Below are 26884 nucleotides of genomic sequence, written 5' to 3'. Positions count from 1 at the left end.
AAGTATCATCAAGAAATTCAAAGAACAGACAAAACCAGACAGAAGCAAAAAGTTTCAAAGATCCTTGATAATAAAAAAAAAACTAATGATACCCCAGAACCCTGAACGGGACTGAACTGTGAGGTTGCATACCAAGAAAAACTTCTACAGAAGAGACCCCCTCAAGCAACTTGAACATAATTCAAAATACAAGTATGCTGAGGACAACCTGGAGAAAGATTTTGCGTACTGGAAGCTCATCCTTTGGTCAGATGAGACGACACTAGAGCTGTTTTGCCACAGAGAGGCTGTTTGTGTTTGAAATAAAAAGGGAGCGGTGAACAATGCAAAGAGCATCTTCGAAGCGAAACGTGGTGGGGGTGTTATGATGTGGGGGTGTTTCAGTGCATCTGGAACTGGGAATCTCGTCAAGGTGGAAGGAATCATGAATAAAGAAGGATATGTGAGATTCTGAAAGAAAACCACAAGTTTCAGCAACAAAACTGTGTCTGTGTTGTCGCTTTGTCTTCCAACACGACACTGACCCCCAACATGTGTCACTCCTGGTCAAGAGCTACCACCAGAAAACCAAAGTGAATGTTATTGACCGGACTGTCAAAGACACAGGTTCATACCAGACCATTGAATTTGGAGGAGATTGAGAGATTCGCCAAATAAGAATGGGCTGGGATTGCACAGGAGATGTGTGTCTGACTTTTGTCACACATGCGTATCCTTGTGGTTGTTTCCTAGCTAAGAGGATACACAAATGACTGTTAGCATCAGGGGAGTTAATCATTTTGTCTCTGGTAGTTTTTGTGAAATTATTTTGTTTTCAAAGTAACATAATGTCAGTGATTCAGCTTCTTCATCACACACCAACCACCCTGCTGTTAATTCTGCTGGTGAACAAGGGAGAGGAACTAATCAGAGTAGATGAAGCAATATAACAAGCATGGCATCATCCAATTTTGAGCACCACCTGTTTCAGAAGCAGGAACTCCAAGTACAATTCCTGCCACCCTCCAACTTTGATCCGTTTAGCTGAAGTTATAAATTAAATTAGGCATAAATAGGATAACCTGTTTATTTGTCATTAGGGCTAAAATGATGCCCAACTGAATTTTCTAAATGAAAAGAAATGTAATTGACTCCTTTCCAACAGCATGCCCTCCTCACCGTCGAGCCAAGTTTCCAGTTGTAGAAGCAGCAGGACCTTTGTGTGCTTGCTGAGAGACTGATTGGTCTGAGGGCACAGGGTCCCATCCTCCACCGCCACCCCCATCCCCACAGGCCTGGAAGAGGAATTAGTGCTTCGCAGCACTTCAGAAGAGGTGGTGGCAGGCTGGGGAACAATACAAACCCGGTAACAGCTTATGGCTCATCCATCTCATAATCTGTCATGGATCGCTGCCTGTCAAGCCATGGTGGTTGTACAAAAGGAAATTTTGAGGAATGAGTGGGTCAATATTTGCTCATTTAAGACAGCTTGACCGCAAAATCTGACGCAATGGTCGCTCGTTACTTCAAAAACATCCTGGGATTTAAGACGGTGTTTTCATCTCAAGCCATCAGGACTTTCAAATGGTTTGTGTGTGACTTGAGAAGCCAGATGCCACTTGAAGATAGATCTGTAAGCTTAATTTAGCACATTTGATGGTAGGGGAATTATGTTTGGAGGGAGTTTAGCTAGGTGTTTCCAGCTCCACTAAGCCAACTCAGCTGTAGCATCGTATTTACTGTGCAGCCACTGAACTTCTCATTTAACTCTTGGCATTTCCCAAACTGCTGCACTATTAATTTCTATAGCTCATACCCACTTGTTCACAGTCCTCACAGCTTTTTTTGTTGTTGCATGAAATCCCATTCCTTCATCACAACTGATGTTGATGCATAAACTAAAAGAGCACAATTGCTATCTTTTCCATTCAGTGTAGAATCTACATAGTCCACAGATCTAAGGTTGGGCCCCATTGGAGGAGGGAAGGCGCATGAGTCTTTTGAAAGCTTATATTCCCTCAAGGGCAGTGAGAAATACACACAGTGGGAGCGATAAGAAGTGGATCTCTTTATGTGACCACAGCTCAAGAAGAGCTATGACCTGCTTGCACCTTAAAAGATGGGCCACCGTAAATGTTCATATCAGATCTATAAATTACCTTCTCCACAAATAATCCTGATCGGAGAAATAAATAAATAAAAGAAACTATCTCAGATTCCGAAAGCCTGCTGACCTGACTTCCAGGATTCACAAAGGGAGTGCAGTTGCATCAGTTCAATTAAAAATGGATTTCCCATCACAAACGGCTTTCAATTGCTGGCCATTTCTAAAGATCCACTGATAAGAGGTCAATTTAATCCCTGACCTTTGACCTTGCTGTGCTCCTGAATGAGATGGTATCTGTAGTGACACAAATGGAGTAGGTGATACTTAAAATTATGGCCATGTTGATTTTTCTCAAAGTCAATCCAACAGAAGCGCCGAGGGAAATTGCTCCAAAACTCCAAACTAAACAGACTCTGGGGTCTTTAAATCAGAATAAAATGCCCACCTACAGAATCCCCCACCAAGAAGTCTTCACAGCTTTCGGGTCTTATTAATTCACATAATGCCACACTGTAGACATTACTGTAGACCGTCTGTCTTCATGGCCTCCTCTGTCAGGAGGATTAAATCTCTGAACATAGTGATTTGTAAAGCCTTAGACTCTTGAATATGTAAAATAGTCCCTTCCAGGCTTCTGTTTTCTCAGGAGCAAGCACTGTAACAGATACATAACATGATTACTCTGGATTAACTATTTGCATATTGCTATATGATAGACAATAAATACAAACACTTTTTTTGCCAACAGCTTGTTTGTATAAAGAGTTGCAGATGTGTGAGAAAACTGCTGCCATTTGAGGACACGAAAGATTAAAACTTTTAGGAAGGGGGGAAAAAAAATCGACTGTCTTCTAATCACCAAACTGACAATAAAGCTTTTGTTCTCAGTCTCTTACATGCAAAGATGTCTTTTGCAAATGCCTCATGACTGTGGTATGATTTCTGTTTGACTAATTGGGTCAAACCCCAAGTTTGTCCCAAATTAGATGCTTCATACAAATTTAGAACATGCAGTAAAAGATGTCATTGCTTTCATGCTTGATCTCATTTTGCTTGTCAGAGGAGGGGTGCGTTGCTATGAGCGCAATCTAGACAAAAGAGTACATCTTTAACAGTCTGAACCCCCACCCCACAGTTTCCTTTGATTGAGCCTTTTTATGCATTATTTAGGTCACGTATTTGACCTGAGATTAGTCTAGGAAGCAGATTGGTCTTACAACTTTGCTTTAAAATAATCTCCCCAGCATAATATATCCCATATTACTTTACTGACGTCTATGTTCATTATGTTGATTAATTCTTGGCTCTTAAGTGACCTTATATTCAACAAGGGTGATTTCTCCTCGTCTTAATGTACTTTGTTGTCTGCATGACTCCAATCCATTACACGACCTTCGCTGATGGTTACGACCAGACAAGTCAGGTCATCAAATCCCAACAACTGCAACTCATCTTCTGTCCGTCTCATTCTCTCGCAACGCGGGGTTCGCTCATTCACTGCTTCCTGTGAAAAAGAGGAGTGTACATAACGCTGTAACACTTTATAATACAGCCCCCAACTAAAAGCATAATTACCCTGTAATTCAATGGCATTTCAATGTACTTTATGTGAAATAAGGAAGTAAATATATTTACCTACAAACACTTAAAGGTAGGTAAACTAGAAAAAGAGTTTCACAAGTTTTACAGGAAACAAAGAAATGATTATACTGTAAATAATTTTAAGTACTGCCAAATTTCTTGGTAGTTTTGCTGAAAAACAAACTATATTTCCCCATCTTGTGTTGTTATAGTAATACTGTAATAGTGGTATTACAGAGGAAAAGAAACATTCCTTTCCTGTGCAGTCCTTTAAAAGTTATGTTTGAGCTGTGAAAGAAAAAATATAAAGTTAGATTTACATAAGGTCACACAAGTCCGCAAAATGTGATGGCGTTTATTTTTTCATGTAACTTGGTGAGACTGAGAGTCCTTTTTCATATTTGGATTGTACAAAAGATTAATAACACAATATCCACCCTGCACATCAATATAATTAATATTAAATAAAGATGTAAAAGGGAAAGCTCCATAATACAGCCTGCCCCTTGAAAAGTACAGCGTATTTATAAAGTAAGGTGTCGAAATATAGTTTGTTTATATGTAAAGTTAGCATAGAAGGCACCTTAAGGACAAAGGTCAGTCTTTCAAGGACGCCCGTTTTGGACTGAGAAGACAGAAGGTTTGAAAGAGGAGTAAAGGAGACCATCTATGTCCACCGTGAACGACCATCATTAAACAGAGGTGTCGGCTTACGACATCAGCTATGAGCCACCTGCAATGCAGTCCTGAAATCCCTTCCCAGGGGTTTCAACCCCCATTCACACCTTGCCTCAGGTAACCTCAATAGTTTACGTGATAGTGGGGTGGGGTAAGGTCTAACAGAGGTTTCACCTGTCTGCCCGGGTGATGGGGATGACCCACGGCTTTTTTGACACCTCAGCTTACGTGACTACTCACAAGATCAATAGTAGGTTAACGACCCTCAGGACCACCTCCAAAGAAGACAGCCTCCTCTAGAGGTTTATTACACGGGACTGAAAAAGCCTCTTGGATTCCTCCTTTTCCAAGCTGTGAAGGCTACCACGACCTGGATGACCAAGCGCCTACACAGACAGAAAGAATGGATGGTTCTAAAGAGCTCGCTGAGTTGGAAGATGGTGCTGTAATAGGATATCACCATTACAGCAAGTCAATTTGTAACATTTCTTCACTTGTCGATGTTCCACCATCAGCTGTAAGTGGTGTAATTCCATACCGGAAGTGTTTAGGAACCACAGGAACTCGGACACAAAGTGGCACATCATGTAGGGTTACAGAGCGGGGTCACCAACTGCTAAGGCCCATTGTACATAAAAGTCACTAATACTCTGGTGACTCAGTAAGTGCAGGGTTTCAAATGTCATTAACATCAGCACAAAAACTGTGCACTGGGAGCTTCATGGCACTGGTTACTATGACGGGAGCAGATCCTGTAGGTGTAACATGCTTTTGTCCATATAGTTTATATGGGTACAGATAGAGAAAATATTATGCATACACTTAGAGGCATAAAACTGTGGACTAGAGCACTTTTTTTGTAGTCTTGCCTATGGCTAATTACAGCCATTTTTACACTAGACCCAATCTCCGACCTTTGTGGGGCTAATATCCTCAAAGAAGAAGCTGGTGTGCTGATGGACGCAGCAGATTGCTGTCCCTCCCTGAGCCTGGGTCCTGTTTAAAGCACTTTCTCTATTATTGTTGGAATATAAAGAGCTTTGAGGTGACTGGTGTTGTGATTGGTGCTATCTAAATAAAACTGAATTGACTTGGATTAATAAAAACTCTCACCATTCCCGCCATCGCCATTTTCATTTGGTGCTAATATTTTTTAAGTGGTACTAAACACAAAGTACAGTCAAAGACGATGGGATTGTAATGGTTTCGTGAGGAATTTAATTGTAAACCAAATGAAAGATTTCAACAATGATGGCGCTGAGAAACAAGGTTATTACCCTTCATTCTCAAGGGGGGAACGAATGCCTGCATGTAACAGATTCTTGTAACATTTCAGTCAAAGAAAACAATAAACAAGTTAATGTCATGCACTAGAAAAAAAAAATCAATCCGAGCAGATGTAAATGTAACAAGATTAAATCAGCAGTGTTAACAGTACATGTCACATTTGTATCTTTACATTTAGACTTAATCTGTTCAAAACACAAGATGTTATGTAAAAAACATTAAGCTGAGATACCTTGCAATTTAAAAGATGTATTGTTAGCACAAACATTAATGATGGGACATTTCAGTCTGGAGCAAAGTGAGGACTAAAATGTGAAAGCATTAATGTGTATGACAAAAACAGTCCATTCAGTAGGCTTTGCCTTTTTAATCTAGGTAAGGACGATACATTTTTATTTTCTGTGACTGTGTTATTTCATGTCATTTTATTCTGTTGCATCAGTTTCTTCAACAAGGCTGTTAGCTGATATGGATTTTCAAACATGTGCTAAAGAACAAGTTTCTTACAGATGGGCTTTGGGGCTTTACAGTTTCTTTTATAGAGTAATGGAAAGATGATCACATGAATCAAGCCAGCCCCTCTGTGATTCCACATGGCTGGCTGATTAACCCCTCTTCACTGATGGAAAACACATGGCGTCCACACAGCTTGTTCATTTCAGGTTTTAGCTGGTGTGACGCTAAGCAGCGAGAGCACTTGGTTTGGAGCCATACAGCCTTGAAGGGCAGCCTTCATCAGAAAGCTGTCCCCCTCCGGTCCCCACTGGCCACTGACTGTTATTTAGCTTTCCAATGGAGGCTGGCTGTTCCCTCGGGAGAGCAAGAGTGTGCCTGCCAGCAGGAATGCATTGGAGGCAATAGAGGAAGATGGAGGATGGTAAGTAGCTGCTGCCGCTGTGTTTCCCTCTGTGTGAAAATGAGTCCATTAATTCAGCCCCCTCCCCTGCCTCTCTCCGAGCCCTCCCTGTGCCTGTTGTCTCTGTTTGTTAGCGAGATGATTCCTTCTGTCATGTCAAAGGCAACATTATCATATTCTTGTTGCCTGGGAAACCAGCACTGAGCGAGACAACGACTTAAAGCCTTCATGGTGTTTGAAGCTGGTACACATGAAAGGTTATCCGTGGAGCTGGGAGAACTGGATTCATGACATGTCCAAGGGTCTTATTGTTGGAATCTTTTCCTTTGCCAGCTTAATGTTTTCTGAGAAACTCCCCGTCAGTTGTTGTTATAGATTCACTTCAGCAAAATCTGAACCCAGCTGGCAGTCACTAAGGTAACATGTCCAATTTGCCTCAAGCGTGAAGATCAAGTTTTTGCCTCCGTGTTGCTTTCTTGTGTAGAATCACAGTTTTTACAGATTTAAAAGTGTTGTCATTCAACAAAATGCACATTTGGTTCCCCTTTTTTAAAACCGAGTTAGAGTACATTCATCATGATGCGTCAGTGCTGCCACTTTCTAACGACAAAACATCCCTATGGGCTTGTACAGGTTGAATAAGTCACATACTAAGTGTATTTGATCATTTATAAGCCAGTTATGTGAACATTTGGGTTGCCAGGTTGTGACAAATCCCTTTGGTCAGTGTTTACCCCTGTCCAGACTCCAGAGTAACACCTGCTTTATTGTTTTAGGTAAGCTCTTTAGTTCATCAGGTAGACCGCTCCACTGAACTGTTCAGCCACTTTCCTTCTGGAAAAGGCTGGTAGGGAAAATATGAACAATACTGCACTTTTTAAACATGTAACATTCCAGGGCAGACCAGGATTACTCTAAAAACCATTTATCAGTTTCCCCCCTGCAGATCTGATGGCTTATTACACGGTGATGAATCCATATGTGACTGCCTAATAATAATAATTACTAATTCCCTAATGAATTTTTTATACACAATTAATTCAGTTTTTTTTACATGGTCACTCCAAGCTCCGTTAATAAGTGTTGGTATGTGTATGTGTGTTATTACTCTTTAACAGGCTAAGTGTGATTTAGTAGTTTTTAGAACAACGTTTACCAGCAAAATCTTGAAGTAATAATTTTTTGAACTACTTAATCAGTGTCTCATATTGTTGTCAAGAAAGTTTGGTCCATTTTTCTCTACAATGTCCCTTTAATTCACTGAGTTTGTGGGCTTGTTTTCACCATGTGTTTGACAGTTAGTATGAGGTGTTTCTGTTGATTTGGTATTTGCTAAATATGCCGCTGTTCATTACTGAAAAACTCTGGTCTGGATACTGTTTGAAACATGTTTTACACATTTAACATGCTAACTGAGGTCTCTAGAGGCTGAAATGTACCACCTGGATCCCCCTCCCCCGTTTTTACAATTTCCCTGAGCATTGTAGGGTCTGACCTTGTGATGAATTTGCTAGGACGTCATACTACTTAGAAAATCGTATCTACACACACCTGAACCCCTCAGACCAGCAAACTGCTAAAACATCTGCGCTTAAAGAGGCAGTCGGATTTGCTGATGATTACTTCAAGTACATTTGATTGGCAGTACTTGTTTGAGACTGACCCTCTTAATTCCTATGGAAGCAGTAAGGGGAGCTAGAGTCCTGTCACACGACTGATTTAAAAATATACCTATGATGTTGACCTTTTGATAGGCCAAGAGTAACTGGCATATTTTTCGGAGTGTACTGACAATATCATTAGTTGTGTCTTATAAACACATGATGAAGGCCAGACAATTTATGTCTGACTTCCCATTATCACACAGTCATCAACAAATCATCATCATCAGATTATTAGCATTTCTATCCCTGAACTGTAATGTAGCAAAAAAGTGGTCTATTGTCTACTGTTTGGTATTTTCTAATGTTTTAGACACTTTTATGTGAAGGCATTATTTAAAATATTTTTAATGTCAAATCACATCATTTTTAAAAAAAATTAAGAGTCACTTAAGTGAGTAAACTACAGACAATTTATGGAGGATTATTGGTGTCTTTTCTGGATCATGGAAGGCTGCATTTAACATTTTGATGTTTTGGGCTGCTAGTTGCATTTGGTAATTGTGCTCTGTCCTACATTTAACAATAAATCTGAAATCGGTGTTATTTATAGGAAAGCAGTATTATTTATAGATAGCTTAAAGAAGCCTTACTCCATTATAAGAACTGAGAGAGGAGAAGATTGAACCTATGACCTCAGTATTTTTTAAAATCCTGGCTACGGCCCTGTCTCTGTGTAAAAACCACAGCAGCGGCTAGAACTGAAAACTAACACACACACACACACACACACACACACACACACACACACACACACACACACACACACACACAGTCACAGTCCAGGCTGGTTAATCCAGTTCCATGCATTGTACCTGACGTATCCCAGTCCATTCCGAGAGGAACTTCTCTATCCTGGATTTCCTAATCGCTGCTGCTGGTTGGCTACATTGTATCAGTTCCCACACGAAGAACCAGCACGGCGCTCATCCAGAGACGGTGAATACGGAGGAATTAACCTGGATTGAAAGCTATTTGCTGTGGGAATAATTGACAGAGGGTCGCTGGAGAGGACCGGACTTGTGTCTGGCTTGAGACGGCACCGATAAAAATGCGCTCGGGACTCGGCTGTTTACGCTGTGGACGGTATCTCGAAGTGTGATGGCAGAAGTCCAGTGAATCGCTGGCCTCCCCTCCTCTCTTGTGTTGGATGTCTTGGGGAGTGCGCTGCCACTGCTTTCTGGTGCTTCAGATTTTTTTTAGAGGTTTTCTTATAAGTAAAGCATAATTACCGTTGATTTGTTCTTTTTATGGAGCATACACCACCATGGGCAGACCACGGTTTGGAATAGGAGTGTCTAGCTAAGTCGGTAAGTAAGTACATTTTTTTTCTTCTTTTTTTCTTCTTATTGTTGATAGTGCTACGAGTCGTTAGCCATTTAACGTTAGCCTTGTGTGCATGGCAAGCTGGCTAGCTTTACGTTATGTAGCCAACACAGCATGCAGCAGCAAGCAAGCTAGCCAAGGCTGACTGCACTCTGAGCTCATTGTTTGTCTGCCAGAGAGCTAACGTTACACTTAGATTAGCTCATTACACCGAGCTAAGTTAGCTCTATCTGCTTCTTGAACTTCAGCTAACGTGTGAAAGTGAAGCTGGTACCGTAACCGTTAAAGCACTGCTAACAGATTCTTTAAGTTGAGCTCACGGGTCGTGACAGTTACCCTCGGGGACTGCAATATTTATTAGCCCCAGAATACACTTGGCTGACTTCACTAATAGTTTTTGTTTTTAAACGACCCCCCCCCCATGTTTGGAGATAAAATATGGATCTGGGCAGATTTGAAGCTGCAAATTCCGCCAGTGAAGTGACCACAGTGTTTCCCAATCTGGGTACCGGGGACTCCCAGGGGGTCTCGTTAGTGAATTGCGAGGGGCACTTAAGTAGACATGAAAATGAAAGCCTGATCTTTTAACGTGCTACTAGTGATGATTTAGAGCAGAGTGTGAGGATCTGTGTGAATCTGTTTGAAACCACACGTATACTGGTGTTAACACACACACACACACACACACACACACACACACACACACACACACACACACACACAGAGCAGTGTAAACAAGTGCTACAACTCTTGTTACAGGTTGTGGCTTCAGACAAAGTGCTCTGTATTACAGCTAAAAATTTTACAAAATGGTGGATCATGTTAATATGTAGCTATGGTAAGGACTTCCATGGAACCCCCCCCCCCCCCCCCCCCCCCCGAAAAAAAAAACAAACTAAAACTAAAAAAACTAAACAAGTCACGTTTTGTCAGCTCATGTTCTTGGGGGTGTCCCATCTCAGTGAATTGAGTCATTCAGCTCAAGCACAAGATTTCCTTTTTAACAGGACCACTGTGGGCTAACCCTGTGCTCTACCCCATGGTCTGTGCTGCTCCATGGACTGTAACAGGACCACATTAAAGACTAGCAAAGTAGTCTCAGTCTAGTACTTAGCTGCAGGTTAAAGTGTTCAACATATTCATTAGTCAAGATACAAGACTGCAGTAGTGTTAAATGTATTTTTATTTATATATATATCTCAAAAATGCTCCAGTGTGCAGAATTTTATTATAATTTTTTTTAACAGCATGGGTTCATTGGGAAAAAGTGAGACATGGTTTTAATTGTTGTGCAAGCTTGCAACATAAACGTGTCACAGGCTTTGCACAATCCTGCTTAATGTGTACGATGACCTAGTGCTGGCAGTCAATTAAATATGATTTGTTGAGGACATTTGTCATTTGTATTGCACATTTCTGTTTTTGCAAGCACAACCGCTAAGTGCTTACGATACAACACTCAAGGTCTTCCATGTGGCATGCCTAAGTGTAAGGATATCTGGCGTGGGTGGATGATCTCGCAATGAGATATTTGCAAGCGGTTGCAGAACCCCAAACTTCAGATATTATTACAGAGTACTCGGGGTAGATGGATAAGTAGGTGAAGCTGATGTCATTTTCCAATAATAGGTTATGAGATTGAAGTACAGAAATGAAACGAACTACAATTTGTCCACCATGAAGCCTTAACAATTTAAATTTAGTGATAGAAGTAACTATCTTCTTACTTTAAGAGCGAAATGCTGTCTGAGCCATCGACTGTACCATCCACCCAAGCCGTAAATGAGGTGAAACCAATGCGAATGAGTGGAATGAGTGGTTCTTTTGTTAATGAAATGTATTTGTTTACACAAAACTACTATAGTTGACAGTAACTGAATACTCAATCATTAAACATGTCACTGGTTTCTCAAGAGCCTCAGGCATTCCTGGCTAATGCTTCATTTACTATTAAATCAGGTTGGATACATTGTCTCGCGAAAACTCTGGACACCATTTGAAGACACTTTTCTGCACTGTAATATTAAGCTACTTTGGAATAATGTGCATGAAGCGTTTGTTCCCTATTCGGCAATGTGGGACGTGTTGGAAGTTGTTTGAGTCCAGGCCAGTCTGCAGCAGACCTGTGGTTTTCTCATACCAGCTTTTTGGCATAGAGGTGTAAGAGTTCCTCATTTAAGACTTGGTATGCAGTCATTAAGGCCTGACGGGACTTAATGATTTCAAGTGACTTATGTGAAATAATGTCAAGTCAATAGAAATTCACGCACGTGACCCAAGGCAGCATAAAATGCATTCGTTCTGAGGTTTAGTGACGGTTCATATTATTTTCAGTGCAACTAGCCAAATAACCTATATCAGAGCGGGCAGCAAAAGGATCACCTTAACCAGACTAACATTAATTTGCTAGTGGTTCCAATAAATGATTGAGGTCTTTTACGCTTGCTGGAAGAGTGTTTGGTCACTACGTATTATTACCGACTTGTTTTGTATTGATTTCTTTTTGAACACTTTGTTTTACCTAGAGGTTTATTACTCATTCTTCTCATGTCTTTGTCACATTGAAATCAATACAAAAGACGGTAATATAACAGTGTTAAGCCCAGAGGATTTGCCCTGAAATTGAATTCATACATGTGAAAGCACTGGTGTCCCTTTTAATAATAGCAATGTTTCCACAGAGCAAACATGTCCTTTGCTATTTTTTCTTTTGGTGGACAAAATTGAGCAATTTCACTGTAAGGCATAGAGCTGGCATAGCTTTCATTCCAGCTCAGTACCTTTTCAAAGGCAGTTCCTCTCCATCTGATTACCTTTTCTTTTTTTCTTTTTTTTTTAAGTAGTAATTTGTTTTAATCATTATAAGGGTGTTAGGATCCTTGTTATAGCATGGCAGATAGATTTTATACAGTCTGACAGACCATAGCTTGTGAAGTGACTGAACACGAGAGCAACGCCACTTGAGGAAATTCCCATTTCCTTATTCAACAGTATGATGTCCTTGATAACTCAGCTGCTGGTATGTAATGTTTTTAAAGGACAGCAACTGACTGTAAAAGTTACTAATGTACGTGATGGCACTGGGCTTTGGCTCAGATTTGTTTTGCGTTAACTGTGACCAGCCTTTCACCTTTTTAAAAATCTGTTGTGCCTCAGACTATATACCAAAGAAACACTCTGCAAGAAGAGCATTAAAAGTGTTTGTTTTGAGGTCCAGGGCATTAGATTAGTCCAGGACAAGGGGATTATGTTGGCTTTGTAAGGCTGCCGTCATGTCGTGGCCACACACCAGCTGATAGCAAACTCAGAAAGGATTTAACCTATATCCTCAAAGGTAGCTGGTCATTTGAAGGCTTACGGTGCCTTTTATTTTCAAACCACTTGAATTAAGCCTTTTTTACAGGTGCACATATATCCACATATTCAATTATACTCCTGGGTTTTACATTAGCAATGAAATGGATCATGAGGAATGAGACTCATATGGATTCCAGTTCCCTTTGTGAAGTGGCGAGTGCTTTAATGCAGTTAGTGTCAATAGGCAGGTTGTGATTAGATGAAAATCTTTGTACTTTAAAACATACATGCAGCGTTTCTCCAAGGTTAAGATTCTTTTGAAGCGATCCACTCTGAGTGATGGGGGGATGGGCTTATTGAAGCACTGCAGGGAAGCTCTAACATGGAACGCTTGAGTGCCTTCAGAAAAACAGCATTACCTACATGACCTGACCTCCAAATTGTAGTCAGTAATTGTTAATGCAATATAGCACTTGGTTAAAATAGCTACTTACCTACCTACCATAGTGCATACTGTGTTCCATTGGAACAGCTAACCTGCAGAGGTGCAGCTTTCGCTATTTCCTTTGCATGTGCATACAGTTGAAAAGGAGTGAGGGAGACACCTGGGACTTCATTTCACACTTCTAGCATGAAGAGAAAGTAGCATAGGCTTTGGTAACCCAATATGTTCTGATGGCATATTTAAATCCTTTTTTTGGGGGGACAACAACTTAAGAAAACGGTTGATTGTTTATATTTTTAGCCTGTGCTGCTGTGTGTTGCACACTTGGCTACCTGTGAATTTTGACTATGCTGTATCTGCTTGTAACAGCTGACTAGGTCTGCAGTGAGTTCAGACTTTGATTAAACAGTTCCTGTAATCAATCAAGTGCTCCGTGGAGTGTCCTGTCTTGTTTTCGTAGCTTGTGGAAAGACAGGTGGGTGGACGGTTCAGAAGTGCTTATGTAATTTCCATCATCTTTCGATATGAACATGACTGTCGAGATTATAATGTAAAAGGCCGCGGCAAGGCTTAAAAGCTGCGCTACACCTGAAAACTGCGAAATATTACTGAAATGCGTAATTATGTAATGCAATTATTAAAATGGTGGGTTTTTTTTGTGTTTTTGTTTATTTTTTTATTTGCTTGTTCAAGCATAGTAAATGCAGGACAATGGAAACTGACAGTCAGAATAGATGGCAATATTTATTGAGCCATCCATTGTGTGGGTGGGCTAGGGAAGCTTGTAGTGGGGGGAAAATGTACCTCATCTGGCCCCCAAAATAGATTTTATATATGAAAACTGATTGTGTGGATGTTGCCGCCGTCTCTATTTCCTGAGGCTACCATTTTGTTGACAAAGTTGAGGATGTGACAATTGTCGTGCGGGCTGTAATGTTGTATCAGAATATGCAGCTCTGCTTCAGGTTTTGCAGCTTTCATTGGATTTCTCACTTGTGAATTGCCCATTACAGCGGGGGGGGGGGGGGGGGGGGCACTTTGAATGCTTGTTGCACAGCTGCTGTTTTGCCAGAAACCAGTGATCCATCTTTTCCTGGGATGTGAGCCCAGGTTACACTCAAGTCTCCCCCACACAGGCTATAAAGATATTGTCAGCTTTTGTGGCGCAGCACAGACTTGAGTGCTGCAGAAATGCTGTCTCATTTGCTTTTGGTTTGAAGTATCGTCCCGTGTGATTGTAGAAAGGAAAGCCACAGCAATTATGGGGGTCGATTCAAAAGGATAGTTGTGTTTCTGTTATTACAAAACCTTTGGGGTTTTTTACCACACCATTGCATTTAGTGCTGCCTTCACTCCTCCATTCATAAGCAGTGTGACCTCATTAATCAGTGGTGCATCACTTGTTCCTGACAGTGGTTATCTTTTCGCTGCTACATGCACATCTATAAATGGTTGATTAAAATAGTAAAGAAAATGCTACAATATAATATTATTTTTTTTCTAAGTTGCTCTATAGAACATACAGCGTATCCATTTTTTGACGCGAAGCAATTATGTCTTTCCCAGATATAAGCTCGCTTTTAGCTGTAGGAATGTCATGGTCTTTTATGAAGATATGTTTTTGAGTTGAGCTTAGTGTAGAGCAAGAAAGGTCTTTGAAGTGATGCGCGGGAATTCCTCAGAGCACATCAATAGTGTAGCGTGGTGGCAGTGAGTGGGAGGCTCTATCCCTGTTGCCCTAATCATACAGCAGAATCCACTGTCATCTGTAGAATCAAAGAGAAACTGTTGTCGCTCTCAGATGACACCAGCCTTGCTTGTTATATTGATGAGTAAATGAGAGAACATCCACAATTGCTGCAGTCTAATGTGAAAAACACGGATGATCAATTGGAACGGCAACCACTTTCAAAGAGCACCATTTCCTTCGTCAGTCTAAAACTGTGCAAGTGTTAACAGAGATCTACTATCCTGTTTCATCCCTCTGCCCGGGCATGCATGGAAACAGATGTATAGAATTTTAATGTTGTTTTAGTTTGAAACGCATTCCCATCAAAGCGGCTTCGGTTTAAAGCCCACCAAAGGGTTGTCGTTCGAGGTGCACGGCGATCATGTCCAGTTCCTTTTTACTGTGCATGGATAAAGAATTAACTGGGATTAAAGGCTGTAGTTGTTTGATTTTTGCAGGGCTCAATATATCATGGGGCTAGTTTAGTAGGCATTATGTATTTTCAGCTGTTCAGTAGTGAAAACATCACTGAAGAATTTAGTGCTGGATCTTCGAGCAACAGTAATAGGCCAGGTTTTTATTTTTGCTTTAAATTGTACAGTGATTTGAGATGTGCTTTACACTTGCGTTATCGGATAGAACAAACTGGAAATGGATGTATTGCAGATTTATTGGTGTTGGTGTAAATGTTTAATGTGTTGATATGAATTGTTTTTTCTTTGATAGAATTTAATACAAAAAGATGTTGAGTTAATTTAGAAACGTGTATTATTAGACAGCTTGTTGATTAGAAAAGTTTAATGTAGTAGTTAAAAATTTAAAAGGAGCTTTCTTGTGCTAATTGACCGATATCACTGTTGAAAACCTTTGTTGTCTAATGGCTCTGTAACACTAGAATAAAAAATTAGGAAAGCTGGCTTCTTGGTCAGTGGAGTCCAAAATCTTAGTGAATCCATTGACCTGGTTTGCTACTGGTGACAGATTTCAAGTACTTGTGGCGACCACTTTCTGCCAGGGTCGCCTTTGGGGAGGGAACCTGTTCACAAAAATTTGTGTTTTGATTCAGACTGACTGCAATCACTCTGAGATTAGCAGAGGTTTGGGAATAAATGCTGTCCAATTTATAGACACAAATCAATTGCCAAAAAATTTGCAATTGATCGGAGTCAGTCTGTGCCGATGAGTTGCTTATCTGTGATGCATTGTTTTGCAATAGGAGACGGCGCTCAACTGGTTGTCATCTAGTTGCGAAGTGGTTGTAATCTGGTTATATTCTCATATAAAAGCAAGGTTGCCAAACATCTATCATTTTGTAGTTAAGCCCCGCCCTGCCATAACTACTACATCATTATTCAGGGGGAATTTCCAGTCTTGACTGGACTTTGTTTAATGTGATTTCTTTGTGTATGTAAACAGCAACAGATTTGCGATTGTTACAGATTTCTTACAGTGAATCACTATATTATCGTAAAGAGATTTCATGTAATTGCCAGCTTCACCCTATTTAATCACAAACTGATAACAAACTGGTTCTGTTTCATTGCTGTTTTATCACCATCTTGACACACCAAAGTCGCTTTGAATAGTGGTTACAAACCTAGTCTCCATCTTTGAAGCAGTTCATTGCACAGAGACCCAGTCATTTTTATTTTTTGGTGCTACAGTCTCCCTCCACTGTTTTCTCTAGTGTCACTGTAGCATAAAAGTCAGTATCAGCATTGGTTCCAAAAACCCAGTATCAGATGGGCTTTACAAAAAAATCCCAATGAAATCAACCAATCTTCTATACAACAGTCAGCTTTGGCACGTAGTTACAGGAAATCTTATTTGGGGCCTCAGGCTTCAACAGTACTAGTTGTTTGGTTACCCTGGGTGACCACATTTGGATCACTTCCAACTATTTTGTGTAGTCTGCTGGCAGTTTTTGTTAACTGGCACACTGATTCTTATGTCCTTTTTCTACCTAGGCCAACCAGATTGGGGCTGTTGTGTGCTGTTGTCAAAATATGCTTAGGTCTATGATAATAATCAAAACACAAAACAAGTAATGAACAAACATCAAACAAAAACAAAGGGGAAATCAGATCTGCAACATTGTGTTGGTTAGCAACATTATTTTGCGCTATGGGAAATTTATAATGAGACTCTTTGGCTGATAATAAGTTTATCAAAAAGATAATCACCAGATTACTTTGTGTAACCAAAAAATCTGACGGAAAGCACCACAAAATGCAAATGAATTAAAATACTAAGGCCAGAAATCAGGAAATTTAAATCTAATCAGCCTGCAGGAAGTCATTATTATCTGTCCCTGTTCATTTTTCCAATTAATCTGACAAGACGCTGGAACAAATTCACTTATTTGGACAGCAAATGTAGGTCTTACCCCGATAAAACTGTGTTATGCGATTTCACAAACGATCAAGGAAGATCAGTGGAGAAACCCGGTTACTCTCAAGAGTAGAGATCCTATTTAAGGTCGAGATTGTGGGCAGAGAAAGCAGTTAATCAAAAACACGCAAATGGAGCAGCACTCGTGCATAGTCTCGCAAGTAGTAGCTCTTGTGGCTTTAACATTAGTGGTTTGAACTGTCCTGACTGGTTTGCAAAAAAATATGGGTGTGTAATGTTTCAGTCAGCTGCTTAGGGCAGATTTATGCCTTTGGATTAAGATGCAGCAGTGTGAGGTTAACACAGGCTGTAAAGGGTTCATGGGAGTAATGGAACAGCTTAGTCTTCACCATCATTTTCTATTTCTTTGAGAATGTAAACAACATGGACATATTTGCTCTTTTTTTTTTTTTTTTTTTTTTAAATCACGTAAGCACAGCATAGCAAATACATGAAGGTAAATGATATTACTTGGTTGGGAAATAAATACACAGCATGGCACAAAAATGTACAACACATCCATCTAGTGAGGTAGCAATGCCACGACAGCCAACGGGTTAAAATCCTACGCTGAACCATAAATCACTTCCCACGCCGTAGGCATCTACAAACAGGAGCAGAGAAACAACTCGCCAGAGAAGCATAAATTCAGCTTTAGTGTTATTAGTAGCGAAATGAAATATTAGGATGCTCCAACGTGTGAATATATCGGACTAAATATACTGCAGCTAAAAAAGAGCACACATGGTCTGCATATTGTGTGATTGGTTGTTTTAGCTTTTACTTGTAACATACAGTAATCTGCCGGAGAAAGCCTGTTTGCTTTGCATTTTAATTTGGCAGCCGCTATAAAAGAAAATTGATGATGCTGGGGAAAAGGGAGAACAAACAGGCATGGGGAATAGGAGAGGTAGATGGAGAATTGAAGGAGAATCATTTGCATTGGTGACAACACGAGGACAAAGCAAGCAAACCTCAGCTCTTATACTTTTCTAAGTGATGGTGCGTTTGAGCTCCGACATAGCTGAGTTGCATTTTTGGAGGCAGAAACACATTTCCTTTAATGGATGACCAAGTGGTCACGGTGGCAGCAAATGTGTAAACAAGGATGTCAAATGTCCAAATAAGGCGAATGTATTTAAACTCGCGTTCTAAAGGAAAGCTGGTCTAGACCTCTGTCACATGGTCCAGCATGGAAGATGCACTGTAGCTCCAAATATTAAAAACTATATTAAACAGTATTGTTTAAGGTTAATACACAGTGAAAAGTGGGACCACTCGTTAGCTATAACCTATTATAGGTATTGTGTAATAGACAAGTCAAAGAAAATGATTTAATGTAGCTATTTTCCCCATTACAGAAATGCAGCATAGAATGCATTTCTTACCTCGCATACGATTTCCAGCACTGCAAACATTGGTGGTGATAGAGTGTGCACCTTAGGCCTTACTGTCAGATGTTACTGCCCACGTTTCTGTGTGTGTGTGTGTGTGTGTGTGTGTTTTTATGAGCAGTTGCGTTGTGAGTCTTTATGCTTCAAGTACAAAGTTAAAGTGCCCTTTAAAACAGAGGCAGCCTATTAATTTTCCCCAAGGAGCCACATGAAAAACTGGGACTGTTGTGGAGGGCCACGCCAATAAGCTTATAAGAGATACAATTAATATTAAGCAGAACTTAGTGTAGCCTGTTGGTCCCAGTTTCTCATTTGGCCCTTTGGGGAAATTGATTGCCCACTCCTGATTTAAGATGTGATTTTTACATAGTGTGCTGCAGATAATTTGTCAGCAATTGATTCCACGCTGTCAAAACCAGTTCTCTGATCGAGAGTGAATTGGGTCCAAATTATTGCTTACTCTTGATTCTTGTCATTTTTTGCACATGACACTTGTGTCTCTGAGGGACAGATCAGTGCAGCATTGATTGTGGGTAGCCACCATGTTAGAGTGACAATGCCATTTGAAGCCTCGCTTGTTGACTCGGCCCCTGTTAGGCAGCTGCTGGAAGAGAGGCAGGCAGTTATTTGAGGTTAATGGTTGTCCTCAGCCTTTCTCTAGTTGGACATTCACATGGCAACACCACAACTGTCTATGGTACAAACAGTAGTGCAGTGTATTAGTCACTCACCAGTGGCCTGCTGTTTTCTCATAGTTGGACTTTTGACACTCTGTAGGAGCGGTTATGCCAGTGTTCACTGTGGTGCTGTTGTTGCTTTATTACTGATTTCTATTGTTCAGTCATCCTCAGTGTAGTAGGTTAATAGAAGATTCCTCGTGGAATAAACTAGTATAAAAGCCTGAAAGGTCCAGAGAATTTGCGAGTAGATACCATTAACTTGACTGAATGCACTGTGTGCAGATGGGTATTTCACTTTTCACTAAGAATTTGTTGGAATCCTGCCTGGTGAGCTGCCCGTGCAGGAATGCATGTAATAAACAGTCGACAAAAGACTCTAGGGAAAAAAGTAGTGTCTTTATCTTTTCTGCTGCACACACACACAGACACAGAGAGCAGTGTTATTCAGGGACTTTCTGCTCTTTAGCCCGAGGCCATGTTCCTTTCACATCTCTTCCTTCTCCCTCATTTGTCAGTCAGTATTTAAGTTAATAAAACAAGCTTATTTTAGCTCGCACATTTCAGCTCCTTTTTCAGTTTACATTCTGGGTCGAGGAGGAAAACCTTAATATTGATTGATGGGGAAATATCATATATCGGCTATTCAAAATAATACTTTAACATTTCAGTCGGTGCAAAGCGCTTCAGCACTGTCTCTCACTGGTATATGCATACTACACCTGATTTTAAAAAAAAAAAAAAAAAGTAAGACATTATAATTTTGCATTCTTACTTGTGCACCTTTTCTCTTGTGCTTTTTTCCTGAAGTTTTCTCAGTTTCAACCTGAAACCTTGATTTTTATCTTTAAAATGTTGGGAAAATACACAATGTTCATTATTAGTGATCTGAAATTAGTGATCTCAGGCATCTCTGTGTAGAATTTGTGGATCGGTGTTTTGTGGATGGCTTCCAACTACTGCTCCGTCCTTACAGGCACCTCGCTTGACGTGTCAAACTAAGAAAGTCCAAAGTCCATGAGGCTCTGCTGCAGGAGTGTTCTCCCAGAATGATAATTGTGATATCTTAAAATGAGGGTCCAGATTCTCTCTTAAGTAGTAAACCACGTTGAGATCTGGTGACCATGATGGTCATAGCATGTCAATCACATCATTTTGCCACCTATTGAATATTCAGTGAGACCTCGTGCTCTCTCAGTGAGGCATTGTTATCTTGGAAGAGACCACTCCCATTTGGATAAAGTGTTTCATAACAGGATAAAAGGTAATGAGGGTTAGCCCACACGTCTACATTGTGATGAGTGACTCATCACTTTTTTCCTGTTCTCTATAAACCATTCTCATGCCTATGGTTTTTGCAACACTAAACACACTTGTGTAATGAGAGGGTTAAGCCCTTCAACCCTCATCTTGAAATCCCTCTGTATGTAATTGTTATTCGACTGTTGTTACTGACAGTATGATTGTGCCCTGCATTGGAATTTTCAGCCAACTGAGAAAGAGTTGGTCCGTTGTTTTTTGGTACTTGCTGCATAGTCATCAGATATTCGCTGTTGGCAATATTTACCCAAACATATTTACCCAAGTTTTCCATAGATGTAAATGCAGATGCAATTTCCTGCCAGTCTGTGACTAAAGCTCCTCCCCGCCATTTTACTGAAACTGAAGTCTTGCAGATTAGCAATTGCAAGTTTACATGAAAGTGTTTGCGGTAGCTGTGATTTCTGTGTACTGACTGTCCTCTGATTTAAAAGTGTGAAAAAGGAAATGTGCAGCCTTAGTGCGTGCAGTATTGTCTAAGTCAAGAAATCAGTCAGTGATCTAAATTTGATGACTGACTAAAGCCTGACAGCAGATACTCGGAGTAAAGTCTCAAAGCGAGGAGGAGCTTGATCGTATCACTTTGACTAACCACCTCAAGCTTCAGCCCTGCTTTGTTTGATTAAATTAGCCATTCTTCTTTGCTTTACTACAGCTAAATAATCAAAAAGAATAAATTGTGTGTGTTTTCTGAAACACCTTTTCTTGAATTTAGTGGAAAATGTCATGATGTCAAGTAAATTTGTGAGGGAGAATTCGTGAGGTCATATGGAAAGATACCCAAGGTGCTAAGGGAATCCAGCTACACTAGGTTAAGTAATAATATGTTGAAGCTGGTCTCTGTTGATGTTCCAAACAAAGTTCTTATAAGGATGTCAGCCACTCTGTAGCCAACACTTAACAGGAAGTTATTTTAAGCTTAGAAGACAAAGACAATACCTTGACATGTCTGTGAAGGTTCTCAGTCATCCAGGTCATCGTAGTCAAAGGAGCTTGCAAAAGAAAAGCGTCTGGACAATACCTTGACTTTCTCTTGTCAGTGGGACATAAAAAAGAATCACCAGACAAATTTGGTCAAAACAGATTAAAAGGTTTCGGTAGTGTGTACACAATGTTTAACCAGAGGTAAATGAAAAATACACTGGCCTTATTGTGACAGCATAGCTGGCACAAAGCTTTTGGGTAGTAGGGACCATCATCTGTGACATTACAGAGTTTTTATTGCGTATTTGTTTTGTAGTGTTTCTTATTCTCGCCTTAAAGGTTAGATTAATGTGTGGGGGTAGGTATTAGTTCATGTAGTTCACATCTGTGTATGCACTGTGATCATTTTATTTATAGAGCACTAACCACCATGGTTTGACTGTGGGTTTAACAAGATATTTATAGTTTAGTATATGGAAACATTAAGTTTCCACAGGTCATGTGCATGACTTGTGTGCCTTATTGACATCACCCCACTTTGAAAGCTGCTGCTACAAGAAATTAAATATAGAATTAAGATGCTTTGTTGTCCTAAAGGATTGCTGGGTGTATCCAGTGTATATCCAATGCTAAAGGAGATGATAAAGAAAGCACTGAATGACCTCTCCTTGCATTTTGAGATTTCAGCCAGCTCTTAGAGATTTCACTTATATATTTCAGGGTCATTTCACTCAGTGGGCAGACTCCCTAAGCAAAATAAAAAAAAGAAGAAGATAAAAGGCTGATTTCCTACTGCTAAAGCCTGGGTTGTTTATTTTCAACAGCTCACTGACTCAAGTTTAAGACCATCTCTAAAAAGCCAACGAGGTGCTGAAAAGAAAATGCCCATTAAACAGAAATCATACCCCATCATGTCGAAAGCAACTGAGCACAAGTGAAAATGATATTGAGGAAAAGGGCTGATGTCTGTGTGCTTACCAGTAGATGTTATTAAGTTGTATGGACTAGTCCTCTTGATAAATGTTATTAAAATACTGAAATGCTGGTGCTCTTGGATACACTTTCTATCATTTGGCCTTGTGTGCATTTCTCTACTGAGCTCCTGTTTAAGTATTTATGGTATTTATGGTATTTGGATTAAAAACACTGCCAATCAGGAAGTTGCTTCCACTTAATGTTTGTTTACTTTTTTTTTGGTTTTGAATATGTCTATTTTTGAACCTCTGTTGATGGACGTGGATCTTTTGGTACCTAGTATGACAAAATGTCATCTTTTTCCACTTTGATTGTCATGTAGGAACACTATGTTGACAGCAAAGTAAGACAGATAGTCAAGACCAGACATTAAATTCAGCACAGCAAACACGTAACGCGAACATACCCTGAGGTTTTCATTTTACCAACATCGCATATCTTACTTTGGTGGGGTTGTAGATGTCGACCTAAAGTCAACACAAAGCACTTCAAGAGCTCTCTTATCTACACTTGTTATTCTCTTTCGTCTGAATAATTTAGTTTCGTTTAATGAGTTTGTGCTCTACCATTGCAATAAGCATTAGTAAACCAGTTTCATTTAGAAATTATTCAAGTGATAGCAGTCAAAAAAGATATGTCTAGATTGCACTTGATTTTGTCTAGTTTGTGTTTGATGTACTCGATAATGTTGCTAAGCAGCTCTTTGTAATGTACTACTTGATCCTTTTTATCTCACAGTCTTGCTGAGTGGTTGTCACTTGCCAACAGTCTGTCTGTAACCAAATTAGTTTAGGCTTGATAAGACTACCAGAGCTGTGGAATGAAATTTCATACTCTTTGTTGAATTATCTTGAACCCCTATAGAAAGAAGACCGTTTTGTGTCAAGGGGAACCTCTTCATCAGCTCTAACTGATATTACCACAGAAGTTATTGCTATGGTCCCTTCTGTTTCAGTGTTTAAACAGCTCAGATGCTAAATATACTGTTGCATTGTAATGCAGATGGCACCATCTTTTTTTTCTGTTTTGGCTTAAAGGGCTCCATCGAGTGTTTTAAGTCTCACTACCTTGTGGAGGAATGTAATGTTGTCGAAGTCAATCATCATTACCACAGAGGAGATGTTACTCTTAAACAAGGCAGTTTGTCCTGCAGTATTAACATTCTAATTTTACCGCTTTGTCCTTGTTCGTGCAGTCTGTGTAGCTCTTTGAAGACTGATAAACAAAGCTGTGATTGGTTTTATTTTTTATTTTTTCCACTGACATTTTAAGATATTGGAAACAATTCCACCATGAGTGTTGTGCACATTTTTTAAAAAAGGAGAAAATAGCCTAGATGTCTTTGTGCAGCTGTTCTCATTGACTTGTTAGTGTTGGGGATTGAACAGATATATCAGCTGTTGGTGATTCAGAGTTCGCAGCTGGTAGTTTTTAGGCGTTAGAAGATTTTACATGTGTGTTATAAAAAGAATTGAAAGTTGAATTGGGCTGCTTTATTTTATTAACTGTCTAGATTATATTGTTCTACCACAAAGTGCTGGTTAGTGGAACATATCACTCAACCCTGTTCTATATGAGGCTTAATGCTAAGTAGTTATTTTTAATGAAATGCAGAGTATTGGTTTAGTGTGTTCTTTTAAGTGATAAGATGTTCTTTCTATCTTTCACTGCTAAATAGGTGATAAAGCCCCTGGTGTGGTATTTGTGACGACGTTCCACTTTCATGTTGGTGTGCAGAGATGACAGGCTAGATGAATACTTGTCATATTGAAGTGTTCCTGTGCCCCACGCGCAAACATATAGATGGATGCAGTAATGTATTACTAAAAATTCCTTAGCAATATCAACCCTAAAGTCTCTCCACTGGGAGATTGCGCAGTCAGTGTGCCTATTGTGCAGCTGGCCATGGATGCAAAGAAGAGTGCCATAGTAGATGCCGCGACTGCCGCTACATCAGCTTCCATTGAGACAGAGTGCCTCAATTATAGAACGGAGAGAGCAGAGATAATTAGAAGTGTTTTGAGAATCTTAGAGACTAGCGTTGGTAATTCAGAAATCATGGCATAGTGGAATGGCTCGGCATGTTAATGGAGTTGCTCTTGTTTCTGCTCGAGTCCTCTTTGAGCAGAGGAAAAATCAATATGGCTCTTTGTCAGTGTTTTAGGATTGGGGGTTTCTTACTCTCTTGCCAACGTGTGTGTGTTCTTTTCGCTCTCTGCATCAGCTCTAACCACAGACAAGCCACAGTGTGAGTATTTATTTCTTCTCTTAGGTGAGTCTAATTTCCTTTTAAAGTACCCACCACTCTTTGACTACTTGACAAAATTCAGATGATCTTTTAGTGCATTTTTATTGATGTTTTCTTTTCCATGAATAGCGGTGAATAGTGTTAACACTGTGCTGAGGTTATTTCTAAGAGCATTTCACTAATACTTTGTGACAGGCAGAAGAATTTGATTTACTGGGGCAAGCATTTCCGTTATCAAATGACCGTAAACGCACTTGATGTTCTGTAGCTTTGAATCATCTGAGGCATATGTTTATTTCGAATAGTTCAAGCCTGATATTTATCTCAATTTGATTACAATTCACGCAGAGTTGCCTTAATCTGTCAAGTACTTAAACCTCCAGATCAAGGCTTTATTCTTTCTTTTAATCTATTGATATCACTATCAAAGGAGGGGGAGGGGCGTAAGCTGTAAAAATGCAGCACCTTATAAAAATTAAAGTAGTTGTTAGCCCCGTCTGTTGTGCCATTTTTCATTTCTTTAATCTGGCATGCTTTGTTTAAGCATACAACATAATTACAGAGGCTTCACTAGGCAAGTAGATTTTTGTATAGCCCCCAGCTGAATCCGTTGGCAGTTACCATTTCCCCACTATTAGACATGTCACTTCAAGATGTCATCTTTTTCCATCCATGACATTTCCCCTATTACTGCAGTCATCTGCCTTAAATAGATACTACTAACAATAAGGTTTTATAATTAAGGAATTTGGTTTCTTCTTGTAACAGTTGCTTGAAACGTTTGTACTGTTACTGATATGAGTGATTGGCACTGAAGTTAGACTGATTTGTAAAGTTACAACAATGCAGAACTGGCATGATGTTCTGTTGGTTTGGTTATCAGCTGTGAGCTAGACACTCAGAAGTCCATTCACATTTCCTTCTGGAACAAAAATGCAAGAGCTTTAGCGAGGCACACGTTGGAACGGTTTGACAACGCACCAGTGCAGAGTTGGTCTTCAAAGCAGGGCGAACACTATGCCAATTTTATTAATCATGCAGGATGTATTAACTCGCTGCCAGAATCTGCTGTTTGTGTGGTCACAGAAAAATAAGCCTGCCACACATGGAACTTACAATGAGAGTGAACACTAAGCCTGGTCAGTTTTGTCCCAGTAATAATGGATCACTTAAGTTAATTATGAATGTGTTGCTCTTGTCGGTATATTTTGTGATATGCCAAATATTCAACTTTCCTCAAGTGCTTATTAACAAAGACTTAATCTGACTGGTGGCAACATATTTGCATGTCTGCATTCACCAATCAGACAGTAATTATTAGGAAACCTTCAAAATCTCTCTGGGAGTGATTGCAGTCAGTCCAAGTCAGACTGGGAAGGGTTGTCTCAGGTGACCTGTGCAATCATCTTGCAGAAGTGGTCATAAATAAAAGGTTCAATAGTTTTAAATGATTTTTTTCCTCCATGTTTTGCTCTGACATCTACAATAAGTCGCAGCAAAAATAAAATGTTGTCTCCTGGAATCTGCAAAGGCTTGTCTTGGTTTTTGTGCACGCTTTAATACACCTGCTCGGATACGGTGCTGAGAGGGTGTAATGTCAAGAAGTCAGTTTCCTAATGCATCTAACCTTTTCTGTGAGCAAATAGTTTAAATGTCAGTGTAGTTGATCACATAATAGATTTTATTTATTTAATATTCCAAAACAGTCTGTGGGGCAGCAGAGGTAAATATTTGTAGTCGAGTTTAACATTTACGTTGGCATTTCAGCTGTGATCAAATGATGACTGCGTTGCCTTATTTGTCCACCTTAGTGTTTATGTACTGATGTGACATTGATGCAAGATGTAAAAGTGTTACTTCTGTTCTGTCACCTAACCCATTTTACTGGAACACTACTGTGGACAATATACCTTTTAAAGCGGCGTTGTGTAAGAGCTTTAAGTTTTGCTGCTCAACAGCAGCTCTTCTACATCTGGTTTGGTCTGAGTCATTGTTCTGCCAGTCCAGAA

At 39.9% G+C, this 26884-nt stretch overlaps 1 protein-coding gene and 1 long non-coding RNA gene across 5 annotated transcripts in view; one reads left to right on the top strand and one right to left on the bottom strand.

Annotated features, from left to right (window-relative positions):
- On the bottom strand, positions 1 to 9015 carry LOC113019133 (uncharacterized). The gene is made up of 3 exons (XR_003271956.1): positions 8965 to 9015; positions 4586 to 4731; positions 1 to 3590 (listed from the first exon to the last, which is right to left on the bottom strand). It is a non-coding gene; the product is annotated as an uncharacterized LOC113019133 (long non-coding RNA).
- Positions 9016 to 9031: 16 nt separating this feature from the next.
- Positions 9032 to 26884, top strand: part of znf609b (zinc finger protein 609b) — an 84562-nt gene continuing 66709 nt past the window's right edge. For 3 of the 4 annotated variants that reach the window (XM_026162628.1, XM_026162618.1, XM_026162600.1), the window contains exon 1: positions 9032 to 9459. The gene's annotated coding sequence lies outside the window, so the exon portion shown is untranslated. Of the gene's footprint in view, positions 9464 to 26884 lie in introns of all 4 variants that reach the window. The other variant, XM_026162608.1, reaches the window with a different exon arrangement.

Source organism: Astatotilapia calliptera, chromosome 1, assembly GCF_900246225.1.
Source record: "Astatotilapia calliptera chromosome 1, fAstCal1.2, whole genome shotgun sequence".
Lineage (NCBI taxonomy): Eukaryota > Metazoa > Chordata > Actinopteri > Cichliformes > Cichlidae > Astatotilapia > Astatotilapia calliptera.
Note: the sequence above shows the minus strand (reverse complement) of the source record. Positions and strands in the feature narration are given on the sequence as shown.